A 20,657-nucleotide genomic window follows, 5' to 3' on the forward strand; every position below is an offset into this window, starting at 1 on the left:
TTTGCGCCGATCCAGCAAGGCTCTTCTTATGGTGGGTCACACATTGTTCAGGCCTATTAGTACTGGAATTCAGTGCTGGGCAACACAGTTGAAGAAGGATCTTGTTGAGATTATTCAGAGCTACCACAATAATAAAGCATCTCAAAAACGCAACTGAAGAGAGGCTAAAGAAGCAGGGTCTGTTTAGAAAGATTAAGGAGGGGAATGTTGACATTTTTACATACTTAAGAAGGTTGCTGACAGAAGAGGGGGAATTAATGTATGTAGGGCAAGATGGTTTATGATGCTTTAGGGCAAAATCCTGTGCATATTTAGACAGAAAAAAAAGTTGTTCAACTCCCAGTATTCCAGACCCAGACATGCTGGCTGGGGAATGCTTGGAGTTGTAGGACTTTTTTCTGTGTAAACATGCTTAGGATTGCACCCTTATTTGGTGAGTGAAGTAAGGCATTTATTTCAACTCAGAAAGTTTTGCGTTTATTTCCCTTGAACACTGAGATACCAGAATTAAATTTGGTATGCATGTTCAGGACAGTATTCTATGTTTTGATTCTAATTAAAGGTTGATCCTCACACCCACTTACAAAATGGGAGTAAAATGCAAAATACAATACATCATAATGCAGCTAGACATATCCTGGTGGTAAGCTGCTTTGAATATTTATGAGAAAGGTGGGTATAAATGTTGAAAACAAACACGTGATATATCATATAGCAGAATGTCAGCTGGAGAGCATGTTCAGGACACCATTCAGTGTTTCACGATAGCTGAAGTTCTACACTTGTTTCCAAGAAGTCCAGGAAAGATGCAAAACACACTGTCATGCGATATCATCCTTGAGGATTGAGAGATCACTAAGAAATCTGAGCATGCTCCGGGAGAGAGCGCAGGACAGGAAGGCCTGGCGTGCTATGGTCCATGGGGTCATGAAGAGTCGGACATGACTGAACGACTGAACAACAAAAAAGAAATTTGGTATGAACATTTACACCATAATTCTCTGCTTGAACAACTTCCGCCACCCATTTTCAATGAGAGGAAGATACAAAATATATTGGAATGAGGTATCTGAAGACTGAGATATCAGAATGATCATTAGTGTCAGTGTTAAGGGCACCATCTACTAGGGGTTGGATCCAGATTTATGCTGGATCACCTGCACTGACAGAAGCTTCCTTCCCCGCCCCCTCCTTCTCATAGTAGCTTCTCCAGCCTCCTGGAAATGCTACCCAGAGAGTCAGGAGATCCTAGAGAATGGTGTGTGTGTGGGGGGGAACCCCCCAAAATGGGGCAGAGGGACCTTCTGTGAGCACAGTTCTTCTTCTGGTGGAACATCCCTTCCTCTCATGGAAGGCAGATCCTGGGTCCACCTCTAGTTCTTTGAACTCACATGATGGAATCTCAGGGAAACTGTGTGGCATCTTTATTCTAGACTATGAAACTCATGATACAGTATGACTGTCAGTGAAACACAAGCAAGCGATAACAGTTTAGGTCAACTGTAACACTACAAAGCTTGTGTTGGAATGTGACTATTAGTAAAATATGCACCTGTGGCAACATCTGCAACTGAAGCAAAGAAGAGACATTATTGCAAATATGGCTAGTTAGGATTTTTGAGGATTTTGTTTGGTCTGCATTTCAAAGCAAATCAACATGACAAGTCAAAGCAAACCAACAAGTTTTGCAATCCAGATCTTGGCTAAAAAAAAAATGTACCAAATCTTCCAGAAGGCATATAAAATGTGTATTTTAGGATAACATGCATATAGGCATGTATACTTTGAGAGAAATTTAACATTTAAGTCACAACCATGGCTGGCTGAGAAATGCTGGGAGTTGTAGGATTTTTTTTCTCCTAAACATGCATAGGATTGTGTCCATAGAAATACATATTTTGTGAGAAAATACATTCAAAAATACATATTTAAATATGAATTTTCATGCAGATTTATTTATTTTTAATGTGAAAATGGGATAGAATGGATTTATGAATGAACATATTTGAAAGTGACATGGACTGGGAGTAGAATGATCCATTCATCCCCAATGGCAGCACAAACAGAACTAGACAAAATCTGGAAATGGAATTCCTTATGTAGGGTTCATACATCCTTGTCCTGTTTCAGGATGCATTTTGTATCGGATATTTTCTAAGACTCTTCCAACCATTGGTTGCTATAAGGACACAGGGCTAGTTTACACATCCAGTTTCTCCTTTACACAGCTGCCATAGACCCTTTAGAGCTGTGCACATGGCCATGACTAAGCTTTGCATGGATACAGCCATACAGATTCCTATGATTATGGTTTGTTAGAATAAGTGCTGCCATGAATATGGAAACTGTTGTCAGCTGTACATCCTGTTTCACACTTTCCACACAAAATAGTGGGTGCTCCTTGATGAAATGACCCTTAGAGCTTTTCTACATGAGGCATTTATTGTGTGCTCATCATTTCCTACTCACAGTTGTTTACGGGTTCTTCAGACAAGGTCATGACCCTCCAGTTTTGTTTCTGTGTCTAAAGAGCACTTTTGGTGAGTTTTTTTTTTAAGAGCACGGAAAATGCGGTATTATTTATGAAAGGGAAAGAAAATGCTTTTTTTTACTTGTGTATTTGTGTTATTCTGCTATACCGCAGTGCCACCTAGAGGATATGTAGCAGAAAAGCAGGAAAGGACACACTTTTCGTGTAGTGCTCGGATCTCAATTTCATATATTCAAAAGTATATACAGCTCATTAACAGCCTCATGTAGAATAGCCCTTGGACGCATTGAATATTTGTAATATCCTCATTTTTGCCTAGATAGGCAAATTAGCATGATGCAGCTAATCACAAATGTGCATGATATTTTAACGTTTATGCTATCCCTTGGCAGCCTTTATGAAAATGGTATGACAAAATCAATATGCCTTCATGAAGATTCATGATTAATTGCTTTGTTTTTGCTGTAAACAGTGTTTTGTCCCATTTTGGCAAAACTGAAATCATAGTTTTATTGTAAAGATAGTTTCTTTTACCATTATTTTCCATTAAGGGAATGGTTGTAATGGAGAATGCATGCTTTCATTCGTGCAATGGAGGTAATTCATACTGTGAAACAATTTACTTGTCTGAAGCATCAAGCTAAGAGTAGAAGCATCTGCCATAGACTGAATGTTTGCACTGATGTCCATGTTATTAAAGAGCTACTGGTATAATTATGTTAAATCAGGTACAACCAGGGCATAGGTTATTTATTTTTAGAGCTTGTGAGCTACTAATTAAAAACTGGTTGTGTCAATAAGTCAGTATGAGCAGTATCATTTTAAGAATTTGGTTCCCAAAGATTCTGTTTTGAGTCTTCTATTAAACTTGAATTATGCAGGGTGGCTACTCTATACTGGCAATTAGCATGTTCTTGAGCATTCCATGACATCACACCAGTTTAGCCAATAATTGAGGTAAGATAGTGAGAGCTATTTAGCAGTGTATCATGTGTAAGAAACCTGCACTCATTCTATGGCACTGCTATAGCTTTTTCTTTCATGAATCACCTCTATGCATATGTCAGAATTGAAAAGCAACTCATCCGGGGACTGCTCTTGGAAAAATCTGTTTTTTTAAAAAAAACTTAATGTTATTAGTTTCATTTCCTGTGGAGATTAGTGCCAGCAAAAGGCCTATTAATAAATAAGCTGTCTATTAATGTTGGATTATCTCTGGCTTTTGGCTTGTAATAATTAACTGAGCTCAATCCTGCTAAATTGCCTGACTTTCATAGGAGTAACACATGTACTGAGATTGCAGGCTGAGGCTTACATTAACTCTGTTTCATCGGAAAGAAGATTCCAATTTGCAATGGACTCCTTGAAAACAATGCCAGAGGAAATGAAACTCTTATCTGAGTTCATTGGGGGATGGGCTTAGTTGCAGGAGTCTAATTAGGATGGTTATCTCTTAGTAAACAAAGACAGCAGCCTTCTGCACGGAAGGTTAGGGGATTTACAGCAGGGCTTGCTGTCACTTAAGAGCTACTCAGTGATTCCAGATATGCAGACACAAGCATGCACTGCCACCAACTAGAGTTGGGAATACTTAGTTTTACATAGATACTCCTGGAGATATTTCAGACAAATATAGATAACAATGACAATACAGTAGTCCATCCATAGCTAGAGCGGACTTGGCGTTGACGATGCACTCTGGGATGGAGCCATATGTTGCCGCTTATTCCTCATTTTAGGCTGCAAACTTCCTGGTGTCTGCCTGCAAGCAATCCAGACTTCCTGGCCATGATATGACAGTGCGCACTTCCCACAACAAGTCATAATTTTGAGTCCCTCAAGACTTTTCAATGTTCCACCTGCTTCAGTCCTTGCATAAGGGCATGGTATTGGCCCGGAAAAGCAATGGGTATACTCTCAGTTGTCTGGATCAACTGGACTGCTCTAATCTTGTGCAGCACAATCTTCTACATGATTACTCATATGTAAACCCTATTGTGTTTGTGATGAAATAGTATTTTGTTTTGTTGTTTAATTGTGTATTTTAATGTTAATGTGCTTGATTGATGTATTCTAAAGTATCCTTTCTCCTTAAGGCTATGGTAAGTAGCGGGGAGCTGGGAGTTACAATGCTCAGGTTTAAATAGTGTCTCCTGATTGGCTGTTGCTTTTTCAGTTGGGAGAGAGTGTGAATAAGGGGCATTTGGGTTTTCTTTAGAGGTAGATATAGGGATTGGCTTTCTGAGGGGTAGGATTAGGGCACTGGGCTCTAGCTTTGCAGGTGGTTAGATTCCTCTAGGAAGTGGAGGGGGTATATTTATTGTTTTGATACCTTATTATTAGAAAGGGTAGAGTAAGTAAAGAATGAATAAAAACTTGAAACAAGCATTTTACCCCAAAGATCTCAAACTGTATTGAAACATCTTATACCATGTAAATAAAGCTTTATTTTTAATTTGTTCTTTCAAACCACACCATTCTCAGCTTCATTTGTTACCAGTAAAAGGGTTAGATGAATCTAGGAAAGAAGTACGCTACGGTCTATGAATCTACACCCACACACATACACAGAAATTGAAGGTTCTCCTCATGAGAAGGGTGGTGGCTGCATCCCAATAAAGGTTGCTTAAGTTACAGTTGATGTATTCCTTCCACACACACTCGCTCTAAGGTATTACGTCAAAGAAGAGGTTGACAGAATATAGAGGTACTGAAATTCTGGAACTAGAATCAGTACTTGATGTTGTCAAACTTGGTGCTGTCATTCATGAACAGTAGTGATGTTATAATAATCACAGGTGGGTGAAGGGTGATACGTCACAGGCATAGAATAATAGAATAGTAGGGTTGGAAGGGGCCTACAAGGCCATCGAGTTCAACCCCCAATGGCTTGCAGGAAAGTGTGTATAGGATTGCAGCCTAAGAAAGACAACCTATGGTCCTTAGGCAGTATCCTTGGGGCCATAGGATTGTTCAGAAAAACCCATCCCAGGCTGTAGACAGAGTTATGACCTCAGAGAGTTCTTTTTTAAAATGTTGGAGCCCTATTACCACCATCGTGGAAGTTCCTGCAGTGGCTTCTTCTAAAAGGAATTCTAGAGGGGGCAATCTGGATGTTCTGGGGCTGTGCCAATGAGTAGGGATGGAGTGGCCATGGATTCAAGGGATTCTAAGCTTGACCACACCCCCAGCCACACCCCTGGCCCAGAAAAAACATTTAGACATGCTCTTGAGCACATATTGTAGTTCTCCCATCAATGTATTTCTCCCATTGATGGCAATGGAGAGACTCATTTTTCTTCTGTCAATAGATACATTAAGCCCTACCTGCTTCCTGACTTTCTCCCTGCCAGCAAGAGCTGACAGAGCATAGGAAGAAGCAGAGCTCTCTTACACTGCAATCCTAGGCATACTTACCTGGGAGTAAGTCCCATTGAACTTAATAGGACTAAATTCTGTGTAGACCAACGTAGCATTGCTTTGTTGGTCTCTTTTCCTGCTTTGTCCAGCTATCCTTACCTTCTTCTTCAGCAGAGTGCCCTGCGTGCCTTAGTATGAATGTTTAACAACCACCATCACCCATCAGCTCCCATCAGTAGCAAAAGCAACCTTGGTTTTTCCTTCCTTCCTTCCTTCCTTCCTTCCTTCCTTCCTTCCTTCCTTCCTTCCTTCCTTTGGTGAATTACTGAAGCTTGCTCCCTGCTGGACTCAGCTAATGGATGAGTTCACCCAGTGTGTTCAGTGTTTGCTAGCAACTCAGTAAACTAATCCAGTCTTTCCCAGAAAAGTAATTTAAAGCTGGCTCAAAAGCAGAGAAAGAAGAATGGCGATCTTCTCATTCTTCTTTCTCCACTTCTGTTGTAATGTGCAAAATGGGAAATATGCATCTCACCAATACTATGATCAATGAAGTCAGTTTATCTCTGGATGAGATATGCAAGTTCGAAACCATGGATTTCTGAAGCCAAGGGTTGAGAGAGTCCTGCTGACAGGGATGTAAGGAAATACGGAGAAGCCCTTTAATTTAAGCTTTTAACAGACTATTCACAACATTGTGTGTCAAGATTTTCAAGTGGCTTCTTTCCCCTGAGGTTGAATCATGACTTTCCTCACTGGAAAGATCACACTCTACACTTGATTGATTGAGCATCACATTAAATGTCTCAAAGGTTACCCTTGGATTACAGAGGATGTGTTTTAAAAATCGAACGTTGCTCTGCTCAGTTCCAGCACTTATTAGACATCAAGGACATAAGGAGTTGAAACTATGATTGAATATTTGTTGTTGTTGTTCAGTCATTCAGTCGTGTCCGACTCTTCGTGACCTCATGGACCATAGCACGCCAGGCCTTCCTGTCCTGCGCTCTCTCCCGGAGCGTGCTCAAGTTCATATTCATTGCACCCGTGATGCTATCTAGCCATCTCATCCTCTGCCGTCCCCTTCTCCTTTTGCCTTCAGTCTTTCCCAGCATCAGGGTCTTTTCCAGTGAGTTTTCTCTTCGCATTAGGTGGCCAAAATATTGGAGCTTCAGCTTCATTATCTGTCCTTCCAATGAGCAGTCAGGGTTGATTTCCTTTAGGATGGACTGATTTGACCTCCTTCCAGTACAGGGGACTCGTAAGAGTCTTCTCCAGCACCACAGTTTGAAAGCATCGATTCTTCGGCGCTCAGCCTTTCTTATAGTCCAGCTCTCACAGCCATACATTACTACTGGGAAAACCATAGCTTTGATTAGACGGACCTTTGTCAGCAAGGTGATGTCTCTGCTTCTTACTATGCTGTCTGTTGGCCATAGCTTTCCTCCCAAGGAGCAAGCGTCTTTTAATTTCATGGCTACAGTCACCATCTGCGGTGATCTTGGAGCCCAAGAAAGTAAAATCTGTCACTGCTTCCATTTCTTCCCCTTCTATATGCCAGGAAGAGATGGGGCCAGATGCCATGATCTTAGTTTTTTTAATGTTGAGTTTCAAACCAGCTTTTGCACTCTCCTCTTTCACCCTCAACAAGAGGCTCTTGAGATCCTCTTCGCTTTCTGCCATTAGGGTGGTATCGTCTGCATATCGGAGGTTGTTGATAATTCTCCCAGCAATCTTAATTCCGACCTCTGATTCATCCAACCCGGCATTTCTCATGATGTACTCTGCATATAAGTTAAATAAGCAGGGTGACAATATGCAGCCTTGTCGTACTCCTTTCCCAATTTTGAACCAATTGGTTGTTCCATGTCTGGTTCTTACTGTTGCTTCTTGACCCTCGTACAGGTTTCTCAGGAGACAGGTAAGGTGGTCTGGTACTCCCATCACTTTCAGAATTTGCCACAGTTTGTTGTGATCCACACAATCAAAGGCTTTAGCGTAGTCAATGAAGCAGAAATAGACGTTTTTCTGGAATTCTCTTGCTTTCTCCATGATGCAGCGAATGTTGGCGATTTGATCTCTAGTTCCTCTGCCTCTTCAGAACCCAGCTTGTACTTCCGGTAGTTCTCGGTTCGCATACTGCTGAAGCCTATCTTGTAGGATTTTGAGCATCACCTTGCTGGCATGTGAAATGAGCACAATTGTGCGGTAGTTTGAACACTCTTTGGCATTGCCCTTCTTTGGAATTGGAATGTAAACTGACCTTTTCCAGTCTTGTGGCCACTGTTGAGTGTTCCAAATTTGTTGACATATTGAATGCAGCACTTTAACAGCATCATCTTTTAGGATTTTAAATAGCTCGGCTGGAATACTGTCATCTCCGCTAGCTTTGTTGTTACTAATGCTTCCTAAGGCCCACTTGACTTCACTCTCGAGGATGTCCGGTTCAAGTTCAGTGAGCGCACTATCATGGCTATCAGGGACATTCAGATCTTTCCTGTATAGTTCTTCTGTGTATTCTTGCCACCTCTTCTTAATCTCATCTGCTTCTGTTAGGTCCCTGCCTTCTTTGTCCTTTATCATGCCCGTCTTTGCACAAAACGTTCCCTTGAGATCTCCAATTTTCTTGAAGAAATCTCTAGTCTTTCCCATTCTGTTGTTTTCCTTGATTTCTTTGCATTGTTCATTTAAGAAGGCCTTCTTGTCTCTCCTTGCTATTCTCTGGAACTCTGCATTCAGTTGGGTATATCTTCCCCTTTCTCCCTTGCTTTTCGCTTCCCTTCTTTCGTGAGCTACTTGTAAAGCCTCATCAGACAGCCACTTTGCTTTCTTGCATTTCTTTTTCTTTGGGATGGATTTCGTTGCTGCCTCCTGAACAATGTTACGGACCTCCGTCCATAGTTCCTCAGGCACTCCGTCTATCAGGTCTAATCCCTTAAATCTATTCCTCACCTCCACTGTATATTCATCAGGGATATGATTTAGGTCATACCTGAACGGTTTAGTGGTTTTCCCGACGTTCTTCAATTTAAGCCGAAATTTTGCAAGAAGCAGCTCATGATCTGAGCCACAGTCAGCTCCAGGTCTTGTTTTTACTGACTGTATAGAGCTTCTCCATCTTTGGCTGCAAAGGACATAATCAATCTGATTTCGATATTGACCATCTGGTGACGTCCATGTGTAGAGTCGCCTCTTGTGCTGTTGGAAAAGAGTGTTTGCTATGATCAGCATGTTCTCTTGGCAAAACTCTATTAGCTTTTGTCCTGCTTCATTTTGTACACCTAGGCCATGCCTGCCTGTTATCCCGGTGATTTCTTGACTTCCTACTTTAGCATTCCAATCCCCTATGATGAAGAGGACATCTTTTTTTGGTGTTAGTTCTAGAAGGTGTTGTTGGTCTTCATAGAACCGATCAACCTCAGCTTCTTCGGCCTCAGTGGTTGGGGCATAGACTTGAATTACTGTGATGTTGAATGGTTTGCCTTGGATTCGTACTGAGATCATTCTATCATTTTTAAGATTGTACCCCAGTACTGCTTTTCCCACCCTTTTGTTGACTATGAGTGCTACTCCATTTCTTCTAAGGGATTCTTGCCCACAATAGTAGATATGATGGTCACCTGAATTAAATTCGCCCATGCCTGTCCATTTGAGTTCACTGATTCCCAAGATGTCAATGTTCAATCTTGCCATCTCATGTTTGACCACCTCCAGCTTACCTTGATTCATTGATCTTGCATTCCAGGTTCCTAAACAATATTGTTCTTGACAGCATCGGATTTTCTTTTCACCACCAGACACATCCACAGCTGAGTGTCCTTTCGGCTTTGGCCCAGCCGCTTGACTCTTTCTGGCGCTACTTGGAAATACCCTCTGCTCTTCCCCAGTAGCATATTGGACACCTTCCGACCTGAGGGGCTCATCTTCCGGCGTCATATCTTTTAGCCTTGTGATACGTTCCATGGGGTTTTCTTGGCAAGAATACTGGAGTGGGTTGCCATTTCCTTCTCCAGTGGACCACATTTTGTCAGAACTCTCTGCCATGACCTGTCCGTCTTGGGTGGCCCTGCACAGCATAGCTTATGGCTTCACTGAGTTACGCAAGCCCCTTCGCCACAACAAGGCAGTGATCCATGAAGGGGTATGATTGAATATATATTTGTATAAATAGCTGGGGTAGAAATTCTGAAAATAAATAAAGTACAAAATAAATATTATGGTCAGTGCAAACAGAGCTGAGTGAAAATGCCCCCCCTCCCACACTTTACTGTCCCATCTGTAGGTGGTGAATTGGAGGGAGGGATTTCAGTAATTTTTTTGGGAAAAGTAAAATTATTTGCTATTTATTTCTTTATTTAATTTCTATACCACCCAACAGCTGAAGCTCTTTGGATGGTTCACAAATATTAAAACCACAAAGTACAACATAAAACAATATTGTTTTCCTTCTGAGTGGCTGTGAGCTCACCAGGTGCTCCTGAGAGCCCCAAATGAATTGAGGGGGTATAGCCTGAGTACTCCTAGCAGCTGTGTGGGCAGGAAGTTTCATTCTGTTTCCTGCCTCCCAGCAGAGCAGAGCAGAGCAGAGGAAGTTGCTCCAGCTGGTCTAGGGACTATAGAAGCAAGCAAGCTCCCAGAGAGCGAACGATCAGAGCGCGCGAACAGGGAGAGCAAACAGGAGTTAGCCAGAGGAGTTCGGCAGGGGAGGTCAAGGCCTAACATTTAAAAACCAAAAAAACAAAGGTTTTTTTTTTACTTTATTTTTCCTGTAACACACACTTCCATACCAGTGGGACTCTGTTTTTAACCTCCAGTGAGTAGAGGACCAGGCACAGGCTACTCTAGAACAATCAGAAAGCTAGACACAAAAAGGGAAAAGAGGCTATGGAAGGACAAGACTCTCTAGTGGTGGTGACCTGCAAGGTATGTACAATTTGTTTTCTTGCCTGAGAACAACGTGGCCTACATGTGCAACAAGTGAAAGTTGATAACATTGCTGGAAGAAAAAGTAAGAGGACTGGAGCAGTGACTGTCGACCCTCCAGGGAATAAGAGAACACGAAGAGTTCTTGGACAGAACGGTGGAACTACAGCAGCAAAGCAGCAAGACCACAAGCTTGAACAGCAACAGCAAGCTGAGGCAGAAGAGAGAAATGCTGAGGTGAGGAAAAATGCAGTAGAGGATACTCCTTGGAAAAGTGTGACAGTTAGGAGCAGAAGAACTAGAAGCCATTCTACATCAGGGGAAGCATTGGAACTATGGAACTGTTTTCAGGTAAATGAGGATGAGACTGGAGGACAGTCTGCAGAGGAAGAATTACAGGGGAATCTGCATGAGAGCAAGCAAGAGGCTGAAGGTCAGTCAAGCAGAGGCAATGAAATCAAGGCCTACAAGAACAAGAAGAGAAGAGTAGTAGTAGTGGGAGACTCCTTGCTGCGTGAGATCGAAACCCAAGTATGTCGCAAAGACCCATGGACTCACCAGGTATGCTGTCTCCTGGGAGGACAGATTAGAGACATGACTGAAGTGTTGCCTTGCCTGCACTCATAAAGCTCACTGACATGTATCCCTTTCTTCTCATCCATGTGGGAAGAAATGATACTACCAAGCAGAGCTACGAAGAAATCACTTTGAAGCTTCGGGAAGTATGAACATTGGTATGTTCATACTTCCCAAACTTTGAAGTATTCCCAAACTTTGAAGGACTTTGAAGCTTTGGGAAGGAAACTCAAGAACTTTGGCACCCAGACAGTTTTCTCATCATCCTTCCAGTAGTTAGAAGAGTAATAGAAAGGGAAAGAAAAATACTCTGGGTGAATGACTGGCTATGAAGGTGGTGCCGATGAGAGAGATTTGGGTTCTGGGACCACGGGCTATTCTTCCTGGAAGATGGACTGTTGGCAAGGGACGGGTTGTACCTCACAAATGCTGGGAAGAATGTGTTTGGCCACAGCATGAAGAACTTTAAGAGGAAGGCTGTAAACTGAATCCTACAGGGAAGGGAGATGTAAAGTTGGGGGTGACAATGGATGAAGGCTCATGCACTGCAATGAAGAGAACAGCTCTAATAGTGCCCAATAATTCACAACATGTAGGAAGAAAGCCAGACTATGAAGCACATGGTCTTCGATGTCTATATGCTAATGCCCGGAGGATGGGAAACAAACAGAACGAACTTGAACCCTTAATACAGGAGGGAAATTATGACTTGATAGGTGTAACTGAAGCTTGGTGGGATGACTCTCATGACTGGAATGCAGCAATTGAACGATATAACTTGTTCAAAAAGAACAGGAGGAACAGAAAGGGATGTGGGGTTGCACTATATGTTAAAAATACATATTTCTGCACAGAAATACAGGAGGATGAGCTTGGTAACCACATCAAGAGCATCTGGGTTAAAATAAATGGAGCAAAGAATAAAAGGAACATCATGGTCGGAGTCTACCACCGACCACCCAATCAAGGAGAAGATGATGATAAAACTTTTGAAAAGTTTTCAAAATAGCCAATGTTTCAAGGAAGCATGATGTAGTAGTAATGGGGGACTTCAATTTCCATGACATTTGTTGGGAGACAAATTCTGCAAAACATGGCCCCTCCAGGAAATTCCTGACTTGTGTGGTGGAAAACTTCCTCCTACAGAAAATAGAGGAAGAAACTAGAGGATCGGCTCTCCTTGACTTGATCCTAACCAACAGAGATGACTTAGTGGATAAAGTAGCAGTTACAGGAACTCTGGGGGAAAGAGACCATGTTATACTTGAGTTCTTGGTTCTAAAACAGGCAAAAGTCGAGTGTAGCCAAACGCATACCCTGGATTTTAGGAAAGCTGATTTTAAAAAATTCAGAACAATGATAAGTCAGGTCCCATGAAGTGACACTAATGAGAAAAGGAGTCTAAGTTGGGTGGGAGTTTTTAAAAAAGGAAATTCTCAAGGCACAATCACTAGGGGTGTCAGAGAATTTCTCGCCGAAACTTCGGGGGGCCGAGTGCCAACATATTCGGCCCCCCGAAGTAGTTTCGGGGAGAAATTCTCCGCCCCCCCGCCCCCCGCCCCCCCCGGGATGGGACTTACCTTTCCCGAATGTCGCTCCCGGTGGTGGGTCGCAGCGGCGGTTCGGCAGGGCTTCGACAGGGGCAGGGGCGGCAGCTGGTCTTTCGACCGGCTGCCGCCGCCGCCATTACAAGAAAAGTAAAAAAAAACAACGCCCCCATGATAGGCTACGTGACGATTAACGTAGTCTATCACGGCTAGATTTGCAAAGTCAGCCGTGATAGGCTACGTAAATCGTCACATAGCCTATCACGGGTGACTTTATAAACAACAAAAAAGCGCGTATGGCTAATGGCGGCCCCGATAGGGAGCCGCCATTCGCGTTCCTTATTTGGTTGCTGTAGTCTACGTAAAGATTACGTAGATTACGGCGAAAATAAGGGCAACGCTATTTGCGTTGCCCTTATTTTCACCGTAGTCTATGGAAAGATTTACGTAGACTACAGCGACCAAATAAGGAACGCGAATGGCGGCTCCCTATGGGGGCCGCCATTTGCGTATGCGCTTTTTTTTTTTTAAGTCACCCGTGATAGGCTACGTGACGATTAACGTAGCCTATCACGGCTGACTTTGCAGATCTAGCCGTGATAGGCTACGTAAATCGTCATGTAGCCTATCACGGGGGCTTTTTTTTTTACTTTTTATTTCGCGGCCGGGCGAGGTGAGGTGCCTCCTCCTCGGCCTGAATTTCGGCCGGGCGAGGTGAGGCGCCTCCCTCCCCGGCCTGAATTTCGGGGGGGGAGCGAAGCGCCTCCCCCCCATCGCGAAGCAAGCTGCGAGACGAGGTAAGTGACTTTGGAGCACTCCTAACAATCACAAACAATTCCAACAAGAAGAAAAGGTGGAAGTCAAGGAGAAGAAGCCAATGTGGCTTCACAAAAAGCTTAGAGATGACCTGAAAACAAAAAAAGCACACATATAGGAAGTAGAAGGAAGGCCAAGCAACAAAGGAAGAGGACGGGCAGGTAGCACAGAATTGCAGGCATGGCGTCAGGAAGGCTAAAGCCGAGAACGAGCTGAGGTTAGTGGGGGATGCTAAAAGCAACCAAACAACTTCCTTCAGATACGTGCATAATAAAAGACAGAGGAAAGAAATGGTGATTCAACAATTAAATAAGGATGGCAAAATGATAATAGACGACAAAGAAAAGGCAGAAGCACTCAATTCCTACTTTGGCTCAGTCTTCTCCCAAAAGAGGGTCTATAACCCCCCTGGCAAAGGTGAAGTACAGGTTGAAGGGCAGGATTGCAGCTTGAGATCGATAGGCATATGGTCAAGGAACACCTAATTACTTTGAATGAGTTGAAATCTCCAGGGTCAGATGAACTGCACCCTAGAGTAATAAAGGAACAGGCAGAAGAGCTCTCAGAACCACTGTCTATTCTCTTTGAGAAATCATGGAGGACGGGTGAAATGCCAGATGACTGGAGGAGGGCTAATGCTGTCCCTATCTTCAAAAAGGGTAAAAAGGAGGAACCTGGGAACTACAGACCAGTCAGTCTGACATCAATCCCTGGGAAAATTCTGGCGCAGATGATAAAGCCATCCATCTGTAAGCACCTTGAAAACAATGCAGTGATTACTCAAACCCAACATGGATTTGTCAAGAACAAAACCTGCCAGATGAATCTCATCTCATGTTTTGATCAGGTAACTTCCCTTGTGGACTGTGGGAATGCTGTGGACATAATATACCTCGACTTCAGCAAAGCTTTCGACAAAGTGCTCCATGATATCCTGATGAGCAAATGAGCCCAAAGTGGGCTAGATGAATCAACGATCAGGTGGATCCACAGTTGGCTACAGAACTGGACTCAAAAAGTCCTTATTAATGGGATCTTCTCAAACTGGGGAGAGGTAACGAGTGGGTTACCACAGGGCTCAGTCCTGGGCCCAGGGGTCTTCAACATTTTTATGAATGACTTGGAGGAGGAGGTGCAGGGAATGCTGATCAAATCTGCAGATGACACAAAATTGGGCGGGATAGCTAATACTTTGGAAGACAGAAACAAAATTCAAAGTGATCTTGATAGATTGGAGCGCTGGGCAGAAAACAACAGAATGACATTTAATAGGGATAAATGCCAAGTTCTGCACCTCGGGAAAAGAAACCAAATGCACAGTTACAAGATGGGGGATACTTCGCTCAACAACACTACAAGTGAGAAGGATCTTGGAATTGTTGTTGATCACAAGCTGAATATGAGCCAAAAGGCAAATGCTCTTTTGGGCTGCATTAATAGAAGCATAGCTTCCAAATCCTGGGAAGCACTAGTTCCCCTCTACTCAGCACTGGTTAGGCCTCATCTGGAGTACTGTGTCCTTTAAGAAGGATGCAGACAAGCTGGTGAGGGTTCAGAGGAGGACACGAAAAATGATCAGGGGATTAGAAACAAAGCCCTATGAGGAGAGACTGAAATAACAGGGCATGTTTGCTTTGGGAAGAGAAGACTGAGGGCAGATGTGATAGCGCTCTTCAAGTACTTGAAAGGTTGTCACAGAGAGGAAGGCCAGGATCTCTTCTCAATCACCCCAGAATGCAGGGCACGGAATAATGGGCTCAAATGACAGGAAGCCAGCTGAAAATCAGGATAAACTTCCTGACTGTTAGAGCAATATGACAATGGAACCAATTACCTTGGGAGGTAGTGGGCTCTCCCACACTGGAGTCATTCAAGATGAGGCTGGACAGCCATCTGTCAGGTATACTCTGACTTGGATTCGTGCATTGAGCAGGGGGTTGGACTTGATGGTCTTATAGGCCCCTTCCAACCCTACTATTCTATGATTCTATGAAATATCAAAGCTTAAAACTACAATATAGAAGTACAGCCAGAACCTAGCAGCAATGCAGAGATTTAAAAGCCAGGGCCTGCAGGAGAAGCCACCACCACCACCACTGGGGAAGAGGCGTGCTTGCTGCTGCTGGGCCTGCTGCTGCCGCCGCTGGGCCTGCTGCTGCCGCCGCTGCCACCACCACCACCACCAGGCCTTCCCTGTGAACTTCTGTCTGGCGGACCGCTAGTCCCTGCAGGACCAGGTCCCCAGGTACCGAGCCAGCTGTGCTGCTCCACCTGCCCCTCCCTGGAGAGGCTACATAAGCTGGCTGGCTGAGGTGGCCTGGGAGAGCCAGGGCCTGCAGGAGAAGCCGCCACCACCACCACCACCGGGGAAGAGGCGCGCTTGTTGCTGCCGGGCCTGCTGCTGCTGCTGCCGCCGCCGCCGCCGCCATGAGGCCTTCCCTGTGGACTCCTGCCTGGCATTTTTAAGGGGGTTTTAATTATTTTGTTTGTTTGTTTTATTTTGTTGGGGGGGATTTTGTTGTGTTTTTAGGGGTGGGTAGCCTGCCTGATAGGCGGGAGCGAGGGTGCATGTGTCCACCTGATGGAGGCAGTGGGGGGAGTGTTGGGGGCCAGAACATATGGAGGCTGGGTGGCAGACGCTGGTGGAGCGCTAGGGGCAGGCCATGCCAGGTAAGGAGAACAAGGGAGAGATGTGTAGTATCTGTCCCCTGCTCCGGGCCTGTCCAGAGCCAAAGGATGGCTGGGGGAGGCGTGACCCCATCTTCTGGCCTTTGTTTGCTGCTCTGCAATGCCAGGTCTGTTACTCAGAAAACCTCCCTCATCCATGACATGATCCTGGATGAGGTTGCAGACCTGGCATGTATTATGGAGACCTGGCTGGCCGAGGCTGCTGCTCCAACCCTTGCAGCCATGTGTCCAGCTGGATTTTCGTATGCACAGCAGCCGAGGGCTGGGGATCGGGGAGGGGGAGTGGCTGTTATCTACCGAGAGTCCTTGGTCTTCACCAGACCCCCTCTCCAGGAGACCAAGGTTGCTGAGTGCATGTGCTGGAGGTTGGGCCCGAAGGGCAGTCTGGGGATTCTGCTCGTGTACCGTCCACCCCGCTGCACGACTGACTCCCTGGCTGAGGTGCTTGAGGTGGTCTCTGATGTGCGTGTACAGTCCCCTAACTTACTGGTGTTGGGGGACTTCAATGTACATTCGGAGGCCATCCTCACAGGAGCACCTTGGGACTTCATGGAGACCATGGCCTCCTGGGAGCTGCACCATATTCTAACTGGGCCCACCCATGTAGCCGGTCATGCACTAGACCTTGTGTTTGTTTCTGGAGAAGCGGGGAGTGATCTGGAAGTCGGGGGTATATCCACCACCCCCTTGTCATGGTCAGATCACTATCTGGTGACGTTGGACTTCTCGGTTCCACAACCCCTCCGCAGGGGTGGAGGACCCATTAAAATGGTCCGCCCCAGGCGTCTTATGGATCCAAATGGATTCCTGAATGTGCTTGGGAATTCTCTGGGGCATGCCAACGGCCACTCGGTCGAGACCCTGGTGGGTGGCTGGAATGCCGCAAGCACTGGGGCATTAGATCAGGTGGCTCCGAAACTCCCTCTCCCCCTGAACAGGGCTCAGACTGCACCATGGTTCAATCCGCGGTTACGAGCTCTGAAACAGGAGGTGAGACGGCTAGAGTACCGGTGGCGGAAGTCTCGCTCCAAAGACGATCAGACACGGGCTAGAGCTGTATCTTCAGCCTATCACGTGGCGGTGAAGGCAGCAAAAAAGGAATATTATGCTGCCTCCATCGCGTCTGCAGAGTGCTGCCCCAGGAGGCTGTTCCAAGTGGTCCGGAGCCTGGTCGGTCCTGTGGCTCCGGAACCACTGGAGCATTCTAAGGCCTCCTGTGAGGCTTTGGCAAGGCACTTTGCAGATAAAATTGATCAGATTAGGTGTGTTACTCTGCACACTGTGGATACAGTTAGTGAGCAAGAGGCGGCCTGTGGCAAACCGGTTTTGTGGGATCGGTTCCAGCTTCCTCCTCCTGATGAAGTGGACAAGGTGCTTTCATCTGTAAGGCCAACCACCTGCTTACTTGATCCTTGCCCATCTTGGCTCATTATGAGCTGCAGAGAGAGACTGGGTGAGGGGATCAGGGCTGTGGTGAAAACCTCCCTTGAGGAGGGAGTGATGCCATCAGCCCTCAAGGAGGCAGTGATAAGACCGCTCTTAAAGAAGCCCTCCTTGGATCCTGAAGTTCTGAACAACTTTCGCCCAGTCTCAAATCTGCCATTTTTGGGCAAGGTGATTGAGCGGGTGGTGGTGGTGCAGTTGAAGGCACACTTGGAAGAAACTGATTATCTAGATCCATTTCAGTCGGGCTTCAGGCCTGGGCATGGGACAGAAACGGCCTTGGTCGCCTTGGTGGATGATATGAGGAGGGCTCTGGATAGGGGTGAATGCTCCTTCCTTGTTCTCCTCGACCTCTCAGCAGCTTTTGATACCGTTGACCACGGTATCCTCCTGGACCGCCTGGAGGGGTTGGGCATTGGAGACACTGTATTGCGGTGGTTCCGGTCCTTCCTCTCCGGCAGGTACCAGAGGGTAGCACTGGGAGAGGAGGTTTCGGACCCGTGGCCACTTACTTGTGGGGTGCCACAGGGTTCCATCCTCTCCCCGATGCTATTTAACATCTATGTGAAGCTATCATCTTCACATGATACTGGGGGCTATCATCAGGAGGTTTGGGGTGCAGTGTCATCAATATGCGGATGACACGCAGCTCTACCTCTCATTCAAATCTTCACCAAGGTTGGCCGTAGAATCCCTGTCCAAATGTCTGGAGATGGTGAGTGGCTGGATGGGGAGGAATAAGCTGAAGCTGAACCCTGACAAGACCGAGGTACTTTTGGTGGGAAACAAGAGGAGGCTGGGGGATCTTGAACTGGTGTTGAATGGGGTACGGCTACCCTTGAAAGACCAGGTCCGCAGCCTGGAGGTCATTTTGGACTCCCAGCTGTCCATGGAGGCTCAGGTGTCAGCTGTGAGCCGGACAGCGCTGTATCAACTCCATCTGATACGGCGGCTGCGCCCCTTCCTTCCCGACCATCTTCTCCCATCCGTAGTACATGCCCTGGTCTCCTCTCGTTTAGACTACTGTAATGCGCTCTACGTGGGGTTACCTTTGAAGACGGTTCGGAAGCTGCAGCTGGTACAGAACGCGGCAGCTCGCCTGATTAAAGGCAGCCGCCGGCAAGATCACATCACTCCAGTGCTGAAGGAGTTGCACTGGTTACCAGTTGTTTTCCGGGCCAAATTCAAGGTGTTGGTTTTGACCTTTAAAACCCTATATGGTTCTGGCCCAGCCTATCTTAAGGAGCGCCTCCAGCAACACCAGACAGGGCGCTTAACAAGATCAGCCTCGGATGGCCTTCTCTCTGTCCCATCAGCCAGGACGGCTAGACTGGTGGGGACGAGGGAGAGGGCCTTTTCTGTGGTGGCCCCCACTCTGTGGAATTCCCTCCCTAGGGAACTCCGTCATGCCCCCTCTTTAATGAGCTTCCGTCGTGCATTAAAAACGTGGTTGTTCAGGTAGGCATTTGGGGTGGGTTAGGGTATTTTAAAAAAAATGTTTATGGTAAAATTTTATTGTTTTAAATTGTTTTATGGTGGGTTGTACATCGCCCAGAGTGGCTGGGTGACCATTCAGATGGGCGATTAATAAATTTAATAAATAAATAAATAAATAAATTAAAATACAGCTTTAAAACAGCAAGGCTAAAAGACTCTGGGAAAATAAAAAGGTCTTCACTTGGTGCCGAAAAGAGTACAATGTAGGTTCTAGATGAACCTCTCTAGGGAGTTCATTCCACAGCCGAGGTGCCACAGCAGAAAAGGCCTTCTTCCTGGTAGGCACCAGTCTCACTCCCTTTGGCAAGGGGTTCCCAGAGAAGGACCCCTGAAGATGATCTTAGGGTCTGGGCAGGTAAATATGGAAGGAGACCATCCTTCAGGTAACTTGGCCCCGAGACGTTTAGGGCTCTGAATGTTAATACCAGCATGTTGAATCCAGCCTGGATATGGACTTGCAGCCAGTGCAGATGGAGAAGTACTGGCCTAATATGATCATGTTGGCCAGTCCCTGTTAACAATCTCGCTGCCCTGTTTTGGACCAGCTGAACTTTCCGGACCATTTTCAAAGGCAGCCCCATGTATAATGCATTGCGGTAATCCAGACGAGAGGTTATCAGAGCATGGATAACTGTAGCTATGCTATTTCTGTCCAGATAAGGGCATAGCTGGTATATCAGCCTGAGGTGCAGCGGGTTTACTGGGTAGCAATAGCAATATTTATTTCTTTAACTATTTTTGATGGTGTTGTTCATGATGTCGCATTATTCTATGGGGACATCATGGGGGGGATAATGGTGGTTGCTGGTGGGCCATTACTGGCCCCACTGCCAATAATTCGGCCTGAAACCTTCAAATACTTTCACACACACATACCAAATTGCTCCCAGTTTCTCCCTCCCCCTGAATTTCCCTACCATACCATTTTGAACTGAAAGCTCTCAGTTTAGCATTTTTCGCTCACCCCTAGTGAAAATTCTACCATTAGGGATGTGTGAATCTCTTAATCCTTTCCACATTCACATTTGTGAATTCTCAAAATTCCACCCTTTTCTCTTACATCACTGACTCACAAATTGCTTTCTTTTTAAAATCATCTCAGAGTATGTATTGTTATGGGCTTCCTGTCAGATGCTTTTGAGTAGGGCTATCAGTGTGGGTTGCCTCTGGGGCAATACCTGGCCAGCATGTTAGATGTGGCAAAACAGTGTTGACAGACCTTAATGTTCCAGGGATAGATCTCCATGGGAGCCAAGGATGCTAGATGATGGTCAGAAGAGATGACTCATCTGGATTCCAACCCGCATAGCCAGGGGGAG

Source organism: Heloderma suspectum, chromosome 3 (assembly GCF_057233095.1).
Source record: "Heloderma suspectum isolate Gila_16-S chromosome 3, 16-S_ref, whole genome shotgun sequence".
Classification (NCBI taxonomy): domain Eukaryota; kingdom Metazoa; phylum Chordata; class Lepidosauria; order Squamata; family Helodermatidae; genus Heloderma; species Heloderma suspectum.